This window comes from Oryctolagus cuniculus, chromosome 5, assembly GCF_051225735.1.
Source record: "Oryctolagus cuniculus isolate XC-2025 breed Fujian yellow rabbit chromosome 5, ASM5122573v1, whole genome shotgun sequence".
NCBI lineage: Eukaryota > Metazoa > Chordata > Mammalia > Lagomorpha > Leporidae > Oryctolagus > Oryctolagus cuniculus.
The window spans coordinates 79,613,131-79,633,680 of record NC_142871.1 but is presented as its reverse complement, the minus strand read 5'-3'; the positions used below and the strand labels follow the sequence as shown (position 1 = coordinate 79,633,680).

At 37.7% G+C, this 20,550-nt stretch overlaps 1 pseudogene; it reads right to left on the bottom strand.

The window, feature by feature from the left end:
• Window positions 1-276: 276 nt before the first annotated feature.
• Window positions 277-20,550, bottom strand: part of LOC103349850 (glutaminase liver isoform, mitochondrial pseudogene) — a 194,676-nt pseudogene continuing 174,402 nt past the window's right edge.

Here is a 20,550-nt window from a genome sequence, read left to right as displayed (position 1 = left end):
TGGCTTCTTCAGGAAGAGGAAGAGGGAACATAGGTTATAACCCAGGATGGTTGTGAGTAGCCAAGCCATCACATTGTGCCTCATAGGAGCACACAGTCTCTGTGGATAGTTCTACTGCAGGTGCCCCCTGGGGCCTGTCCTTTTCTCTCCTCATGGTTTACAAGGGCATTGTGGCATTTGACTGTCTCAGAAAACACTGAACTATGTCACCAAATGACCTTCTTGGTCCCCACCAAAGCACAGTAGTTCTTCATAGCATTTTTTGAAGTTTATAGGTCAAGTGGGTGGCCAGCTCATGCTTTTTTCTTGAGCAGGAGCTGTCCATGACCCAGGATCACACCATGCTCTCAAATTCTCTTTGAACAGGGCCTCAGCTGCAGCCTCAGCCTGGGTCTCAGAGAGGGTGTAGGAGTACTGGCAATCTTGAAGCAGTTTGACAACATGTATGTGGTTGAAATGCCCAGTATCGTTCAGGGGAATGTCATCCTACCTGTACTCGACAAAGGATTCATTTTGCAAGCTTCAATCAGGAATTTTACAACTTTAATGTATTTTTCAGCTGCAGAAACATGCAGAGTTATGTGGGTGTCATAGTCTTTCTCCTCCATATTCATGGCTGCCAAGGCAAGTCTTCACACAGCTAAGACATCTCTACTGTAGGCAGCAAGTAACAGGCTCACCACAGTCTTGTTCCAAATTCTAGCTACAAATCAAGTCTAACTTCCAAGCTCAGAGCCACAGGTTGTCATAGTTCTGGAAAAGGAAGAGTGACACCAACTTCTGGCAGAGGCCTTCTGGAAGGCCCCTGACGTTATCTTACTTGTTTGGCCAGAACACAGAGAAGGCAAATTGGCCAATTGGTTCATGCCACAGGAATTCAGGAGTGTGAGAGTATTGCACACTGCTTCAGCTCTCATCGCATTCTCACCTATAATAATGCAGATCCCAACATTCACAAGGATGGTTGCCACAATGCTGCTTGATTCATGGGTGACCTCCACAGAGGATCACTCCTTTCCCTTGAAATAATAGTTGATGGTATAACTCTGGTCCCCTGTTTCCTTCTCTAAAATGTGGCTTTGCTAAAACCCATGTATTCATTCCCATTTTATTCATATACTGCAACACAAAGTCAAATTTTCCATTGTGTTACCATCCATCTTGATCAGGGAGCTAACAGCTATGGCACCAGCACTGGCAATAGGGTTATAGAAGATTCCTTCCTCATTGAGGGAGAGCTTGTAGCGCAGGTAATGAGTCCTTGCCCACAAACTTGTGTGCATAGTCAATACCTGAGCTGTTTTGGCTATGGCGTAGGTGAGGGGCTTCACACAAGAATGCAGACTGAAGGGGCTCTTTCGGTGACCCACGGAGTGCTGCTGAGCACCCACAGTGTACAGGGAGATGCTCCACAGGTCTGGACTTGACTTGGAAGGCTGAGGGATGTAGGCTGCCACTCTACCACCAGTGAACTCTTTGGTATCCTCACAGATGTGATCCATATGCCCTGTGAACTCTTCAAAATGAGGAATGACCAACTTCTTTCGGAATTCTTGGGTCAGCAACACAGTGTTGCCGCTCACACACTTTCAGAAGAGCTCCCCATCCAAGAGGTCACCACTGCTGGACTCTCAGACCATATGGCACATCTGGTTCATGCAGTCAGGAGCTGGGCGGCTGATGCCTTCAGTCCAGGGACCTTCAGTGAAGTAGTGAATTTGTGAAAAGGAAATTCATTCCTGTCACTCTGCAATAGTATAGGAGAGCAGATCACCCAGTCATGACAATGTGTCAGTCTCATGCAGCGAGATCCTGGCACTACAGCTGGTAGCTGTGTAGTGTCTCCCTATCCTGCACCCCAGCCTCACTGAAATGGTGCTCTATGCCCCCACTAAGGAGAAGCCTCCAGTCGGGTGATCCTAGTCCCCACCCCCACCCCACCCCAGCTGGAAGCGATACCTTCCTCAAACTCTGCACATTCTGCAGACCCCGTCGTGAAGTGCAGGCTTCCCCTGTGACCCACGCTCTGCCTGATCCTGTTCACCCTGCTCCTTAGAACTGCAGGTGGAAGAAAGCGCATTTATTACTCCATGCCACCTTCCAGCTGAGTCTTTTCTGAAGTGGTGTCCTGGGATCTTGCAATACCAACATTATATGGAAATCACTAGCAAATCAAATTCTGAGGCCGTATCTCAGATCTACCGAATCACAAACTGATGGCCAAGTCTAGCAATCTGCCTTTAATCAGCTCTCAGGCAATTCTGATATTTGCTAATCTTAGAGAGCAATCATTCTTTTTATACTATAATGCTCGCTAATGTTGCTATAATGGAAGGTCCTGAAATAAGCAGAACTTACACTACAAAGTAAAATTAGACAATATTGAAATTCTTACATCTCATTTTAGATTAATTCCTGAAGAATCATAAAAAATTTAGTGTGACGTTCCTCAAACCTCCAATATTACTCATTTCCAATGAGCTTCAGTTGATTTTTTTAGAGTATATTTAAATATGTGCAACTGTCTGACCAGGAAGCCATCATCATCTGTTCACAAAGGTAATGATCAAGCCAATTAACAACACAGAGGATACTTTTAAATTTTAGAGTGAGTACCAGGTATGGCAATAATATCACATGATATTAATTTAGATACTTAGTGGGTTAATGAACTGAAAGCTGTGAAATTTATACAGTTAATCTGATCACATTCAAATCAAAAGAACTAAGTGTTACATAGAGGAAACATCAATGTATCCTGCTCATTCAGAGTTAACATAGTTTCTTATTTCCTTGTTTTTTAGTTTTTTATTGATTTGAAAAGTGTATAGATACAAAGATAGGGAAATATCCTGTTTCACTTGCCAAATGTTGATAATATGTATGTTTTATACATATGTGGGTTGACAGTAAGTTAAATATATTGTAAATATCTATTAGTTTTACTCAACAATTTCAAATGCTGTGCTTTTAAATATTCAGTCATGAGATTCAATTGTAGATGCCCCTACATAGTTTCATTGTGTAGAGTGTATAAAATGCAATCATTCCATTGTTGAATCCCATCAAAAATGTCCACTAAATTCTTTTTAACACTTGTAAGAAGCAGAAATGATGAAAAAATAAATAATAAATAATGAAAAAATAAAATATAATATATACAAATCCCTGCCTTCACAACTCTTGGATTTTAGTGGTGAGAATATACTCACCCTTTCTGAATATATATTATGTAGCAGACGTTGTTCTAAGCACCTCACCACTTGTGAGGTGAGAACGATTATCATACCCTCAATAACAGATAAAGAAACAGATACCTAGAAGTTTACTGTTTTCACAATTGGTAATTGGTGAAGCTGTGAATAAAACCTATTGGCAGAATGGGAATAACATTCTTTATCACTGAACTTTATTGGCTCAGTGATAAATTCAGAGATTTTTAAAATGTAATCTTGATTACATAAAATGAAATATAATGGCTCCAAATTGTTAGTAGAAAAAGAATGTTTCAGTAAAAAAAAATTAAATACTGAAGTCTTAACGTTTATTTTTTAAAATTTTTTAACTTAATGAGTATTTCCACTATCCAGTTAATAGTGGAAAATCTCTAGCGTCTAAAAGTTGTGTTTCATTTTATTTTGTTTTTTCAAGGAGGGATCTAGTAATAAAGCTATGTATATGAATAGCTTCTTTTTGTGGAGTTCATACTTGGAAGGAGAATGACTGGAGTACCAGGTCATAGGAGCAGATTGATCAGATGTTATGCATCTAGTTATTTCTTGAAGTTGATTGAGCAAAACTTAGATTTAAGTGACACATCATTTTTAAGATATTGATTAATAGTTAATGATCCTCAAGGGAAAGGTTGGAAGGAAGTGGGAGGAGATTCATAGATAAGGGTGAAGCCATAGTGTTCAAAAGCCCACACATAATCCTGTACACCCTCCTCTGGACATCTGATGATGAGGCCAATTCTTTCCCACAACCTGCATTGACTAAATAATGTCAGTGTTGGGTTTCACAGTTAAAGGAGATCTTGGATCCTACTGAATGATGAGATTGACAAGAGAAACAATGGGGATGACTCAGAAAGAGACAATAAAAACTTCTTAGAAGAATATAAGGCTGATTTATGAAGGTGGTTGGAGAAGGACAAGCTCTCAAATAAAAAAAAAATAAAAGATTCCGTTTAGCAGGAAGAAAACAAGATGAAATTGAGATGCCTATTTGAACACTTCAGTAGTTATTGCTGCTCTCTATGTAATACAAAAGATGAACAGACAACGCTTTAGAGCCATATGAAAAATCTTCTTTGTGATCCCTGAGTTGCTAACATTGGCAACTCTAGCTTCCTGTTCTAAAGCTAATATGGACAGATTTCAGTTTCATTCCTCTGTTTTAAACTTTTCATTCATCTGTCTCCAGTAGCCCACCTAATATAACAACTCTAAGCAACACCCTCAACCCCTTTCTTAAGTTCTTACACAATTTGTCTCTTTGACACAGTGCATCATTGCAGAGCAGCTTATCTTGTCAGCACAGAGTCATGCAGGCATGTTTCCTCATTTATTCTCTGCTCCTAACCTTATTCCTCTTTTCTCTTTGCTGTATTCTAACCCCATGCATCTTATTTTCCACTAACTATTCCATGATTTTCTCTGTGTTCATTATTGTTCTTTCATTCACATACTTCTTAAACCAGCCTTCCCTGACAGCCATGTGCTCAGATTTGTTTATCTGCTGTACTTCCTTTCACAGTACCTTAATAATAATAGAAATGCAATACATATTTATTGAATAAATGAACAAATTCGCATGTAAACGCCCTTCCCTACACCTCCTATGGACAACTGGAGAGCATACAAAGAAACCCAGTGCAAGTGGGGAGTCTTGTTAAGTCCAGCTCCTCAAGTAAAGGAGGAAAGCAATGGCATGGAAGATAACAAGAGAAACATTTTTGTGAGTGTTTACCAAGTGCAATGTAAAGCATGTAAAGTGGCCACCTGCAGAGGAGTGCTCTGTATCCAGCTTAATGTGTTGGTTATGGAAGCCTATACAATTGCCAAGGTTCATTAACTTGAACTCTTAATATCTGTGCATTGATTTCTACCTGAATTATGCATGCATTAAAATATTAAAAACAGAAAGTAACAGCATGCTGATCTAAACAACACAGCAAGTTCATGTTAAACTAGGAAGAAATTTCCAAACTACTGACAGTGAACTCCAGATAGGCTTAGATATATTGCAGGGGATCCACAAATCTCCAAATAAACCACATTGTGTCTTTAGATTGAAAAAATTCCATGTCAACATACTACATTGTTCAAGGTTTAAGAAAATTTATACCATTGTCCTTCAGTAAAAGGAAGTTTATTTTAAATTGTCTATGGTTCATTTGTAATTTATTTTTAGAAAAACATGTCAGTAAAATACAGCTGTTATCTTTGTTTTGTTTTACAGAACAATTTGCTGTTGATATGTTAACAAGTTTTGAACTCAGGTAAGTGAAGCAGTTTTATTTACCATGCAAGACTACACAAGTCAATGTTGTCTCTGTCATCAGCGACTTCAGAGATTCTGGGCGTACTTGCACTTTTAAGTCCCAGAAGGGTAACTATATTCAGCTGCTCTACAGTTTGGGGAGCTATAATTAACACTGTTCTTTCACTAACAAAGAAAAGATAGTATATCTTTGAAAGTTCTGAAATCATTCAACATATGGCACACCTGACATGCATGTGAGGAAAAGACTGGCAAATTAAGAAACAAATGGGAAATAATTTTTTTGTTTTCAGTCCATTCTGCATGGTGGAGACAGAAAACCTGACTTCTACTCCCAATTGTGCCACTAATGAATCCTGTGATAACATGGATAAGTGAATTAAATTCTTTATGCTCAGGTTCTCCATCTGTAAAAACACATACGATGAAAAATTCAAAGGACTCAAAGAATATTTCCCCAAGATTTTCTCATGTGCCCTCGGCCACCCATTTGGCTAATCCATTGATATTACACAGCATATAGTGTTATGAGTAAAAGCTCTCCTGCCTAAACATTGTAATATAACATTGGAAAACAAATTGTGTCTCATGTTTAACTTTTAATTCTTCATAGTTCCATTTTAATGAAAACCATGCAATCCCCCAGACTCTGGAAGCAGAGCCAGTGCCAACTAAATCCATCAGCTAAGCAGAGAGGTAATGATGATGCTTGCTCCGCAGGCAGCTGCAGAATTGTGGATCTGGTTTATCAAATAAGATATTTTAAGTGCTATTACTGTGTTTTCTAGGCTGAATAATCTCAAAGAGAGTTAATTTCAAAGGAAGAAAAAAAAAACAGCAGTAAAATACAATTTATTTTAACAATCAGGGGCTCTTTCTTCACTGTTATGATTCTAGATAAATTTGAACAAAGGCATTCCTTTTATAAGTTTAGTTTTTAGGAAAAGTAAAATTTTACTGGTTTATTTTTAATCCAAAAATAGAGGGAATATAGTTTCCTTTTCCATTCTGTAAAGGTGATGAAGTCTGAGGACAAATTATTCTCACATCACGTATTCTCAATGTGGAGTCTGCTCTGTATTTTTAAAATGTATTCACATTAAAAATGAAAAACTTTTGCAAATAGCATGGAAGACAACAGCAGAAACATTTTTGTGAGTGTTTATTAAGTGCAAAAACATTGCAAAGTTTATTTTGCTAGAGATCCATTGAAGATTTTATTAGGTGCAAAATGAAATTGATTTGCTTCATTTTAAACATAAATCATAATGCTATTAATATTCCTTTGAATGGTTTTCTCACAATGACATGATCACTTAAGTACTGCACATTGTCTACATGTATTACATTGCCACATGATATTGTAGAAATATGTACAATTTTATGTAGCAATTAAGAGTTGCAAAAATAAGTTAAAAACTAAAAGTTTCAATACAGAGTCAGAATATTTTCTAAATTTTCTAGATTCAAAATAAAGAGAAGGGAATATACCAAGCATATATCCTAAAACTACCTTTGAAAAGCTTAAACAAGATGTTATACTTCAGCCTGGTTTAAAGTATCAAATAATTGCATTATCCCTCCATTTGGCTCTATAGAGAAATTTAACAATTCTATAATATTTAGAGCCATCTTCTTATTATATATAAGAAATATGTTTATTTAAATGTTTAAAGGATGTTTTCATAATAGGCAATATGTAGCACATTTAGAGAAAAAGACCTTTAACTAAAAATTTAGGGGTGAGAATTTTGCCTAGTAATTAATATGTTGCTAGACTCTTGCATTCCATATTATCAAATGCTAGTTCTTTTCCCAGCACACTGAGTGGCAAGAGGTGATACTTCAAGTGGTTGGGTCCTTGCCACACAGGTTTGGAGCCTGAATTGACTCTCTGGTTCTTATCTTTAGTTTGTCCCTTTCCCTTTAATAATTGAAATAAATTAATAAATAAAAGGAAAATAAATGATAGTGTTAATGTTATCTATTTGAAGGTAACAAGCATATTGTGTAAAAAATCTGCCCTTATCTTTGGAAAGCCCAATATGAAATACCAGATAAGTTGCCTTGAGACAAATTTAGAATAAACTATTTCTTAGCATACTTTGTTTTTGTCTGGCAGAAGAATGGTAATTAATCCAAAATTATCTTCCTTAGTATCATACTGGGGTTGTGTCGGAAAGCAAGTATTACATGGAAATATAATACCTAAAACATCACTCATAACGATATTGATTCTTTCCATAGTTAACTTCCCAGCCCCAGCCAGGCCGGCTCAGCATCATTTTGCTTTCTCTGGTTGGTAATATTGCCCACATGTCATCAATTTCTCTTTAGAATTCCATTGTAAAGATTCTCTTGCTTCTTCCTAAGATCTTGACTGACACAGTGGAGCATGTTGGTGCAAGAATGTAGTTTTAGAAATACAGGCCATAGAGGCCAGCACAGTGGTGTAGCAGGTTAAGCTTCTGCCTGCAGCCAGCTGTTCCTCTTCCGATCCTTCTCTCTAATGGCCTGGGAAAGTAGTGGAAGATGGCCCAAGTGTTTGGGCCCCTGAACCCGCAGGGGAGACCCAGAGGAAGCTTCTGGCTACAGGCTTGGAAATGGCTCAGCTCTAGCCGTTGTGGCCATTGGGGAGTGAATCAGCGGATGGAAGACTTTTCTCTCTGTCTCTCCTTCTTTCTGTAACTCTGACTCTCAAGTAAATAAATACATCTTTAAAAAATAAAAACAAATAGAGCCCTGAATTTCATAATTGACTGGATCTGGAACCTAGATTTCAGAATCATGGCTTATAGTGGGATTTGGAGCCAAAGAATAACTGATTCCTCAGATAGAGCATATAGAGTATGTGAAAAGACCACAGAAAGAAAGGAAATAAAGAGACTACAAAAATGTAATTACAGCATGAGGTAAAATACTACAGAATAATATTTGAATGAAAATGGAATGAAGGGTTACAAAAAATAGGAAATGATTATCAGAAGTAATAAATAATGAGGAAACACCAGATAATATGAATATTTAAATAAATCATTGGATCTGGTCACTAATATGTTCCATTTTTAAGCTTTATTTATTTATTTGAAAGGTAGAGTTATAGAGAAGTAGAGGCAGAGGGAAAGGGAAAGGGAGAGGGAGAAGAAGAGGGAGAGAGAAAGAGGGAGATGTTCCATTCGCTGGTTTCCTCCTCAAATGGCCACAATGGCCAGGACTGAGCCAGGCTGAAGCTAGGGCCATGTTCTTCATCCAGATCCCCTATATGGATGCAGGGCCCAAGGAATTGGGCTATCTTCCACTGCTTTCCCAGCTGAATTAGCAGGGAGCTGGATCAGAAGTGGAGTAGCAAGGATTTGAACCAGCACCCACACGGGATACTGGCACAACAGATGGTTTCTTTACCTGCTACATCACCATGCTGGCCCCATGTGTTCCATTTCCTTGTCAGAGATTTGTAGGAAGACTAGTAATGTAGAAAACATATTTCATACAATGAAGTAGATAGAAAGCAGAGCTAAAACAACAAACTTTCATGCATGTTGGTGTTTGGGGGAAGAAAGGTTGTAGAAGCATGGCCTTGAAGTGAACAGGCACTACGGCACTGGTGTTGAGAAATGAATATTGGGGCAGGCATTGTGACTCAATGGGTTAAAGCCCCAGCCTGCAGCACCAGCATCCCATATGGTTGCTGGTTCAAGTCCCGGCTGCTCCACTTTCGATTCAGCTCTCTTCTATGGCCTGGGAAAGCAGAAGAAGATGGCCCAAATCCTTGAACCCCTTCACCCACCTGGGAGACACAAAAGAAGCTCCTGGCTCTTGGCTTTGGATCAGCTCAGCTCTGGCCTGGCCATTGCGGCCATTTGAGGAGTGAACCAGCGCATGGAAGACCTCTTTCTCTCTCTCTGCCTCTACCTCTCTCTCTAACTTTGTCTTTCAAATAAATAAAATAATTTTTTAAGAATAAGAGAGAAATGAATATTAATAAGATATGTTGTACATTTCTATCCCTGATTTTAAAAACTGAAGGAATATCTAATTTTTGTATTATTCTCAGCCCAGCATACTTGGAAAAATACCACAGGTTACAATAAGCTTCAAATACTACAATTTTCAGCTACAGATCTTCAGGAACCATAAGTACCTATTTAAAAATATACAAAAATTTGCCCCTGCTGAAATATTATTCCCTTATTTCAATGATGACATTTATGCTCTATTTCACAAACAGGTCAACAGTCTCACGTATCAATCACAAAAGTTCACAAGTTCTACACACACACATGAATGCATAGAGATATAAAAATGATACAAGGACTATTCCGAGATGTAAAATAAACACCTCTGTGTTCTGAGTAGGCTTTTGTCTTGTCTAGCAGACAATTTTGATGTTCTCAACAAGACTGCTGGCCTGGGGGGAAGTCTTGTCCACCTTCTAAATGAGTCAATTGACCAATGTTTATCAGCATCTGTGACTTCTTTGCCCTAGAATCTCTTGAGATGTTTATATAAAAATGAGGCTTCCTAGGCTCTTTTCCAGACCATCTGAATTAAAACCTTTTTTGGTAGAGATTGGACATTTTCACTTTAATGAGTTACTTGGTTTATTTTTATACACAGTAAATTCAGAGAAACACTGCGCTAGATTAGGTAGGAGATAAACAACTAAGTAGCTCAGAATCCTCATTTATAAGTAGTTGTTCCTCTTCTCTAGTAGACCTTGATGGTTTTTTGTTGCAACACTTCTACTATGTCAAAGAAAATCTAAATTAAATAAGTATCAAAGTACAAATTAGCAATTCATTTATATTCACAATTTAAAACACTTTGTATTCTTGGAATAATCATGAGAGCTATACAGGAATTACTGATTTTGGAATTTCTAATCTCTCTCTTTGGTAGATCCTGATTCTCCTGCTGCTCTTGCCAGCAAAATGAGTACAGCAGGAAGAGACAGCACAATTGTAACAATGGCTGGTGTGGCAAATGGAAGTTCTGCAATGTATTAACATGATCTAGCATGTGGGTTTTCTAAATTTCCTGATGCAGAGACTACTGTGGCTCTTCTCAGACCCCAGGTATGAATACCAGGAAGGTAAACTGCTGAAACACAATTATTTCAGTGAAAACTGACAACAGCAAAATGTCTTCAAAATGCTAACTTTTAAAAAATAGTACAATGAACAAATGTCATAGTTAAAAGCTAAGTATTTGTACTTTTAGGAATAGTTGAGATAGGTCTAATATGCTATTAGTTTTACTACTTATCTTTATGGCTTTCAGGGTCCATTTACTTGAATAACAAATATGAGCAGAATGTACTGATTCCAATAAACTTATCTGGGACGCCAATGCCATGTGCAAACCATCTGAGCTACTCTTTATTGTTTATGCTAACCAGAAACCCTTAATAAAATAAAAGCATATCATTCTTACAGTTGCTTACAGTTTATTCATTTGGAAGCACATTCTGCTGTTAAATACTTGCATGTCCATCTTGTTGAAGATAATAAGATTTGTCAAAGGTAATGAAAATCAGAAAATTGCTAAGTAGATATCATGACATTTATAGCCATCTTTAAGCATATATTTTCATTTTTGCATTGTATTATGTAGGAAATTTGGCTTTCTGTGATAGTGATTGTCAAGCCTTTCCAAAAATTATGCAAAATATGGCACATAAAACTTAAAACATAAACTGATATGAAATATTTGAATAGTGATTCTTTCTATTGCTGCTGTACCATCTGCCCTTTTCATGGGCTTATCACTTCAAGTATCCTCTTACAGTTTTATCCAAGATGTCTTGAATGTCTGATGTTAAATCAGTGAAGTAAATTCAGTGGGAGGTGAAGCAGTGCCAGTAGTGAGTAATGTGAAGAAATTCTAGAGATGTGAGTTCTAAAATGGCAAGGCTTTTCCTCCACCATTTCCCTTACCACTCTGCTGGAATCTGCAGAGTATTCTATGAAAACTGAATACTTGAAAATGGAGTAGAGGTCCCCAGACCACCAGGACAGGACAGCTTCCATCGTATAATCTTCCACCATGTTTCACCTCTCTTTTCATGAATGTCTCTTGACTGTACTCAGGTAACTCCCTCACCATACTGGGTAATCCATAGAAAAAAATATTAATCATCACCAATTATTGCATGCAAGAATAAGAACGATTACTATATCAGCCATACAACTCAATTTGAAATAATTAAGGCTTTTTCCTTTTATTTGTTCACCAAAAAAATCATTAAATAGGTTGAATTCCACTGCATTTCTAAGGCTTCTATTTGTGATGAATCTCCTTCTTCTCTAGTTAACTTAGTTATGCTCTTGTCCTCTCTAGCCCTTCTTACTTAATATTACCTAGAAGACTCACAAATGAAAAGTGAGGAGTCCCTCATACTCTTCTGACTAAATGCTGCATCTCTAAATATTTATCATTTGTCTTGTCTTTTCATGTAAGGTGAAGACCAACTAATGATCAAACTCACTTGGTAACCAGAGTGTCAACTCTCTGAAAGGAGAAATAGGGCCTACAGAAATATTTCATGTTGAGGCTGTACAACTTGGTGCTAAAATGTAGAAAAATTTAAGAAACTGTCCTGCACTTCAAATGTTTTGCTTATGGATTACTTTTGTGTTGGCATTTTGAAGCACCGAGTCTTTCTTAAATATTTTATTATTTTTGTCAAGAAACCAGTATTATCCTCCATGGCTGCTAAGAGCCATCTATCTTTAACTTAAAAACAGGTCATGCTCCCATTGCAAGGGGGGATAGGGAAAGATTGCCTTTGACTTCCTATCCCCCCAGGGTCCCGAGTTCTTATAGTTTTCCCCATGATCTATAGAAAACTACTACCAAGGCAGGTGCTGAAACTGATGCTCACATAGCAGTAAGAGTCTGCCCCATCAGAAAATTACTATTATTCCACAGATACTAGGTGATTCCTATTGGTTATACTTTAAATATTCACAAGTGGAAAATAGCTACTTTTTTTTTCATTTTTTTATTTTTTTTTTACTTTGGAGTGAAGTATTCTCTTTTCAAAAATGTAACTGATAGGCCGGCGCCGCGGCTCACTAGGCTAATCCTCCGCCTTGCGGCGCCGGCACACCGGGTTCTAGTCCCGGTCGGGACGTCAGATTCTGTCCTGGTTGCCCCTCTTCCAGGCCAGCTCTCTGCTGTGGCCAGGGAGTGCAGTGGAGGATGGCCCAAGTGCTTGGAAGGTTTCTCATATTCTCCAGTTTTTATGTTTCTGTTGTTATTAGAATCCATAGTATTAACATTTTTGTACCTTACCTTAGTGGTAATTCTTTTTTATTATTATTATTTTTTATTTTTATTTGACAGGTAGAGTTATAGACAGTGAGAGAGAGAGAGAGACAGAGAGAAAACCCTTCCTTCCATTGGTTCACCTCCCAGATGGCCGCCACAGCCAGCACTGCGCTGATCCGAAGCCAGGAGCCAGGTGCTTTCTCCCATGTGCACGCAGGGGCCCAAGCACCTGGGCCATTCTCCATTGCCCTCCCAGGCCACAGCAGAGCTGGATTGGAAGAGGAGCAACCGGACTAGAACCCAGCACCCATATGAGATTCCGGTGCCACAGGAGGAGGATGAGCCAAGTGAGCCAAGTGGTAATTCTTTGTCAGTCACTGTTAGACTTAAGTATGTAATGCTTTACAAACCAATTTGTACTCTTCTCAAAGGTAAATACTGCATCTCAGATTCCAGTAGCCCGCGCATTTCCTATCGCCATGTTGCAATACACCTAGTTTGACTAGCAAAGTATCAGAGATTGTTTTCAATATCCTCAGTGTATTATTCATTTTATTGAATTATTCATATTCCTATGATTGCGGGTTTCTGAAAAAATACAGAATAAAAAAAATCATAGCTGCATTTTACATAGCAATTGCTGCAATTTACAAAAATAACTATCAACTCATAGCTCGGCTTCCTATTTTCCAGGATGAACATATTTATTTCCTTAGATCCTTTCTTTTAGACCATCATACTACTCCACATTTCTTTCATTTCTTCCCATTCATTCATAAAATACATCTAGGTGAATTGAGCTCACTTTCTAAATGCAGTAGCCAAGAATTCGAAAAGATTATGAATTCACCCTAAGTGTATGCCTCCATAGTTTCATAGATCCTGTCAGAATTGACTCACTTTCTTTATCAGAGATCATGAACTTTTATTACACACTGCATAGTAGCAAAATTAGCCTTATGCTCTTTATTCAATGCCCCTTGCTCTCAAAGTCAAGGGTGACCATAAGTGACCCTCATGGGTGCTGAGGAGATGGTGGATTGTGTTGCAGCTGAGGAAAAAAAAACAAGGAAACAGTCTTTACATTGAGATGTAAGTGAGCAGTTTTCCAAGTAGGAGACATTATCTGGACAGAGAATAAACCTGTCTGTCGCTCCCCCTCTTCGTGGAGGAACAACACAGGACCCTGCGCTGTTCTTTCGTCTGCTCGGCCCTCCCCGGGTTTGCTGCTGGTCCTTCCCGGGTTGGCTGCTGGTCCTTCCACCTCCGTGGAAGGGCGGTTCCCCCTGCCACATTCCCCACTTCCGCGGGGGAGCGGCACACCGCCGGCCGGCTCTCTTGGGGGCTGCACAGGTGTTCCCCTTAGATGTTCCCCTTAGATGTTCCTGGTGCATGCTGTCTCTCTCCTCCTTTATAGTCCTCCTCCGCCAATCCCAACTCGGCTGCCCACAAGCCGAGTACGCTGCTCTCCTCCAATCAGGAGCAAGTCCTACAGTTTATTGGCTGAACTGGAGGCAGCTGTGTAGAAGCTGTTTTCTTCTCTCCCAGCGCCATATTGTGGGAGAGCAGATGCATAGAATAAGTCTTAATTCCAGTAACTTAGTCTAGTCCGGGTTGCTCCCCACACCTGTCCTCTGCTCTGTAGGAAGTCACTATATCCAGCCACCAGGTTCTTTGTTATGCTAAAATCCTTGAAAAGATTGTCTAGAGCAAAAGCTGTTAATTACTTTGCTCTAAAGGAATATGGACATCTGAACTCCCTTCTACCAGTGGTATCATTAATATAAAAATAATTTAATTATAGATATCTTTAGTGTAATTGATCTGTGGCTATTTTAAAATTTACTATATGGTTGAAGTTGAACATCTTTTCATTTTCTATTGTTTATGGCTGTTGCCTTTATTCCTGCTCAATTATGGACTTTTCATTTTTTATCTGTAGTGGAGCATGAAGTCTTTCTCTATAATGTTAAAATATGTTATATCAAAAATAAGAGACAAAAAGCTTGAAAACAGTGATTATTTGCAAAAAGGAGATAAGCTTCTAAACATTTGTATGGAGAATATAGTATTCAATATTCATTCTTAATCCATCCCCTTGCTCTTCCTAACACATGGCAGTGCCAAAGAGCATACCAATATAATAGTATTGTACCTAATTTTTAGCTGCCAAAACAGACATTCCAAGATGCAGTTGGATATAGGCCCAATAGAATGATTTCACCTTAGACCTATGCCATTACTCAAAAATGTTTCAGAAGTTCAGTTTTCCAAGAACCTCAATCTTTGCTAGAAAAAAAAAATGTATGAAGGGCTTCTTTTCTACCATGCATCACAGCATTCCATAGCTCACCACAAAAATACTCTGTAGCATTGGAGGAAATCTTGTGCTCCCTCTGATCCAAAGATTCCATGGAACCACATAAAATGTTTGAATCATCATATCAGAAGAATTTTATTTTTAAATAATTATACATAATGCTAACTTTATTATCTTAATGCTTCATAACTATGGCAGCATAACAAGTACTTTAATACTTAAAATAATAATGACGGAAGGAACCTAGAGGGCTGAACAGTGAAACACAGCACAGACCTCAGCCTGAGAAAGATAACAGAAAAAAAAAAGGAAGGACCGTGTTCTCAAGAGGATGTGTAACAGAAAGATTCAGTGGAGAAGTTAACAGAACAGCACAGAGACTCCATGAGACAGAGAGGAAAGATGACCAATGCACCAGGCAAGGTGGGCAGTTGTGCCACCAGCTAACCATGAATCTACAAACTGGCTAGAGAATGCCACTTTCCAATGATAAGGTAGGAAGAAGTAGCCATGGCAATCTGGCATAGGTAACTTGAACTGATGGTGAATCTGACAGTCCGTCACTGACTTCAAGTCCAACCTGGGGGTTTGATTGTGTCTGAGCAACTACTTCATTCCAAAAAGGGAAGTCACATTGCCTTTCTCACCTCCCTCATCCTCCCAAAGCACCAGACTCGGTTTGTTGTGGTTGAGTCTGGTTTGCATCAGAAGACAGCAAGCAATAAGGCTGCTACCAGAAAGGACCGAAGTGAAAGTCAGGGAAACTTACAGGGTGAAAAGCAGAATCCTGCATCCTGAAACTGTAAGCTCTGGGCATTAGCCCAGATCTTTAATCACTCCACAAGACTCAGAGGGGTTCTCCTCAACTTCTAGAAGCTGGCACCAGAAACAGCCCATAAAATAATCCAGACTGAACTTAAGAAATTCCTTCAGCTCATCCTAGTTCAAGGTGCTGGGTGCCCTGGAAATAAAGACCAACATCAGCCTTGCATGAACATGAGAACTCTGGACAGTAATGCATTGTGGAACCAGGACAATTGATGTTAGTATTACAACCTTTGGAATAAGCTGCACCACTGGCACTATCTGGAATGCTCTACCAAATTGTGGTGCTTCAGACAGGTGGTACCCACAATACCCAACACCTGGCTCCACTTTGGAAGATATGGGTAGTGATTCCAGTGTATTCTGCAAAACCGGGACTGTAATAACCACTACTAATTTTCAGAAACCCACTGAAATGTACCTGGTGGATCCTAGGAAAGGACATGCCTGTGTTATACTTCTCTGGGACCCATACCTAACAATACAAAATCTCCTGTAAACCTTGTAGTCACAGAGCAAGGGTGACTACACCCTCTAGTTCTGGGACTAGCACTTTTGTTATTATAAGCCCCAGCACTGGTCACACTCTCCCAGGAGGAACCATGGAAGATTTCGTTCATATCCTACAGCTATTGGTGCCAGAAGACTCCAACAAAACAACTAGACAAATGGGATTATAACGAACTCAGAAGCTTCCGCATGGCAAAGGAAATAATAGAGTGAAGAAATATCCAACAGAATTGGAAACAATAATTTCAAGATATTTATCTAACAAAGGATTAATACCTGGAATGTATCAGCAACTCAACACACTCAACAACAAAAAACAACCAATCCAGCAGAGAAATGAGCAAGGGACTGCCATAGACAGTTTCCAAAAGAAGAAATACAAATGGTAAGATATATGAAAAATAGGCTCAACATTATTAGCCATCATGGAATCGCTTCTCAGAGATTTTGGTTAAGATCAAGTGTGGTATTAACCATCATGAAAATGCAAGTCAAAGCCACAATGAGATATCACCTTAACCTTGTTAGAATGGCTAATATCCAAACAAATAAAAATCAAACAGAGTAACAACTGCTAGCAAACCTGTGCAGAAAGTGGAACTCTTATACAATGTTGGTGGGAATGTAAGTTAGTGCAGCCACAGTGGAAAACAGAATGGAGATTTCTTTAAAAGACTGAAATAGACATGCCATGTGATCTAGCAATCTCACTATTGGGTATACATCTAAAAGACGTGAATATGTTGTACCAAAGTGATACCTATACTACCATCAAACTATGCAATCACACAAAGTGTCCATCATCAGATGAACAGAAAAAAATGTATACGTAATGAAAGAAAATATATACACAATGGAATATTATTCAGTTATAAAAAAGAATGAATTCTACCATTTGCTTAAAAAAGGAAGCAACTACAGGACATTACACTGGGTGAAATAAGCCAGACACAGGAAGAAAAACACCTCATGTTCTTTCTTACATGTGGAAGCTAAAATTATATATATATATATATATATATATATTTATATATGTACACACACACACACATATATGTATAAACTCAATGCTGAAAATATAATTTTACCAATCTTGGTTTTATATCTTTATCAAACAATTGGTTGAGAACGATATACTACTATAGTTTTCATGACCTATGATTATTTTAAAATGTATTTTATGTGAGTGAAATAAACAATTTTCATTTGATACTGTTTATAGCCCTTGATTATATTCCTGCTTAACTACAGCCTTTTTACTTTTTACTTGTTGAACTCTTTAATGAGTGGAGCATTAAGCCTTTGATCATGTAAATTTTAAAATGTGCTATCACAAAAATTGAAAGAAATAGGTGGTCAGGGTGATGCAGGTTAAGCCCCTGACTGGCTGTGATGCTGGAATCCCCTATGAGCTCCCGTTCAAGTCTTGGCTGTTCCACTTCTGATCCAGCACTCTGCTGCTAATGCAGCTGTGAAAGCAGCAGAGGATGGCTCAAGTACTTGGGCACCTGCAACTCACATGGGAGACCCCGACGAAGTTCTTGGCTCCTGGCTTAAGCCTGATTCATCCCTGGCCAATGCAGCCATTTAGGGAGTGAACCAGTGGATGGAAGATCTCTGTCTCTCCCTCTTTCTTTAAAATTCTGCCTTTCAAGTAAATAAATAAATCTTTAAAAAGGTACAGAAAGAAAAATCATTATATTCTTAGAATTATATCTATAAATTACATTTAATATGTTCTCTTCATATTAACATCACAATTGCATGAGAACAATAATAATAAACATGTTTCATATAGATAAACATTTTTCATTTAAACTCTTAAAGAAGCATATAGGTTAATAGAAAGCTCTATGGATGGAAAATACATGTCTCTAGAGTGTTACACAGCCTGTTGTAAAGCATGGGCATTTCAAGTTTCCAAAAACAGTTTTTTTTTTTTTTTTCAAAAACCTACCAGAAAATCCTGTGGATTTGATTGATTTGTCAAATGGCTTCAATATTGTGAAAATATTCCTGATATTTAAGTAACTGAAACTTTCTTGTCTTCAGACATAACCTCAATTGTAATTAGAAAAGCATGTGTCAACATTTCTAATTAGTAGTGGTAATTAATATTTATTGAGAGTACACAGGGCAGGTGGTGATGTTCTAGATCCTTAATTAGCATGAGCAGAATTTCCGAGGAATAAAAACATTATGGATGAATATACATGGCAAAGCATACTTACAGAGTTTGGAAACTGAAGGAAGAAGAATCATTTAGTAATTGTTATGTTGCTCCAAAGATGTCATTATTTGACGATGGATAAATACACCAGAATGAAAATGGTGTTACCAACCTTTTGTCCCCTCAAATTTATACTTTACTTTTTTGCAACTTGATTAGTTCAAGACTGGAACTAATTAAGATTTATAACAAGCTCATTGAGGTAGCTTTTTGGAAAGAAAATGATGATTTGGAAAAAGCAACAACAACAGGTAGGATTATTTGTTTAAAAAATTCAACAAACAATGTAGATATAGAATATGTTAATTTAGTATGCCATTATGGTAAGATATAAATTCAATAATGTTATGTTTACTTTGAATCTTAACATGCTATGATTGTTATCTGACATTTCACCCTGGAGATATTTATTATGTGAAATACTTTGAGGTTCCTAAAGAAATACTCTGATGGTCCATAGTTTTGTTGCAAATTTTGAATGGAAAAGCAGAACAAAACATAGTCAAGAGACATGATTATTAATATGAAATGCAGAATTAATGTACAAAACAAGATTAGATTGATGATAAAGCATAAAAAAGAGTAAGGTAACATAAATGTAACAAGTTAAAATATTGTATTCAGGTCCAAAGATCAAATAAATAAGCTTGTATATAAAAATAATTTTGTCTAATCATTTAGGTATATATATTTTTTAAACTTTTTTTTTTATTTATTTGAAAAGCAGAGTTACAGAGAGGTAGAGGCAAGAGAAAGCGGTCTTCCATCTACTGGTTCACTCTCCAGATGGCAGCAACTGTCAGAGCTGTGCCAATCTGAAGCCAGGAGCCAGAAGCTTCCAGGTCTCCCATGCAGGAGCAGAGACCTAAGGACTTGGGCCATCTTCTACTGCTTTCTCAGACCATGGCAGAGAGTTGGATCGGAAGTGGAGCAGCTGGGAATTGTACCAGCACCCATATGGGATGCCGGCACTGCAGGTGGCAGCTTTACCTGATATGCCACAATGCCGGTCCCCAAGTAGATATATATTTTAAAAGAATATAAGTACTTGGAAATATGAGACTAGTTTTATATGACCTATAATCATGAGGGATAATATTTAAATAGTAAATAAATAAGGACAATATGATACAGCTAACTGCTTAAAGTTATATAGACATATATTACATACCTATATATAAAATGCTACATATATATAATAAAGGACTATAAAAGATAAATATGGAAGACAAAAGATTATTCTTAAATGTCAAAATATTGCTAATAATAATATTGACATTGTAATAGAAAAAATAAAAGGCACTTATTGTAATTTTATGTAAATTACAAGTGAGAAATCAGCACACAAAATTGCACTTCCAATCATTTAAAATTAAAAAGATAAGATATTCATATTAGACAATGAGTTTTTTTAAACTATTAGATTAGTGTGGGATAAAGTGTTTGAAATATTCTTAAGTATTCAGAACCTGACCTGCTTATATGCTGTTACAAAAATGAACAAGTGAAAATGAACATAAGCACAGACTGTGGTTTAAATGGCGCTTTTCATACAGCCTTGTATACTTCCTAGTTAAATATTCAAAACATTTTAAAGTAGCAATTAATAAAATAATTGAAAATACATGTCCCAGACAAATTACAATCAGAATTGCTGGGTGTTCAACCTAACAAGAAAGTCAGTGGAGCTGAATTTTTTTTTCTTTTTTTGTGCTATATTTTATTTATTTGAAAGGCAGAGGATCAGAGAGTGAGAAACACACACATACACATACACATACACACACACACAAACATACACACACACTCAAATACCTATCTGCTGATTTACCCCCCAAAAGGCCACAGTGGAGTAGAACCAGGGACCAGGTTTCCAACAATGTTTTTT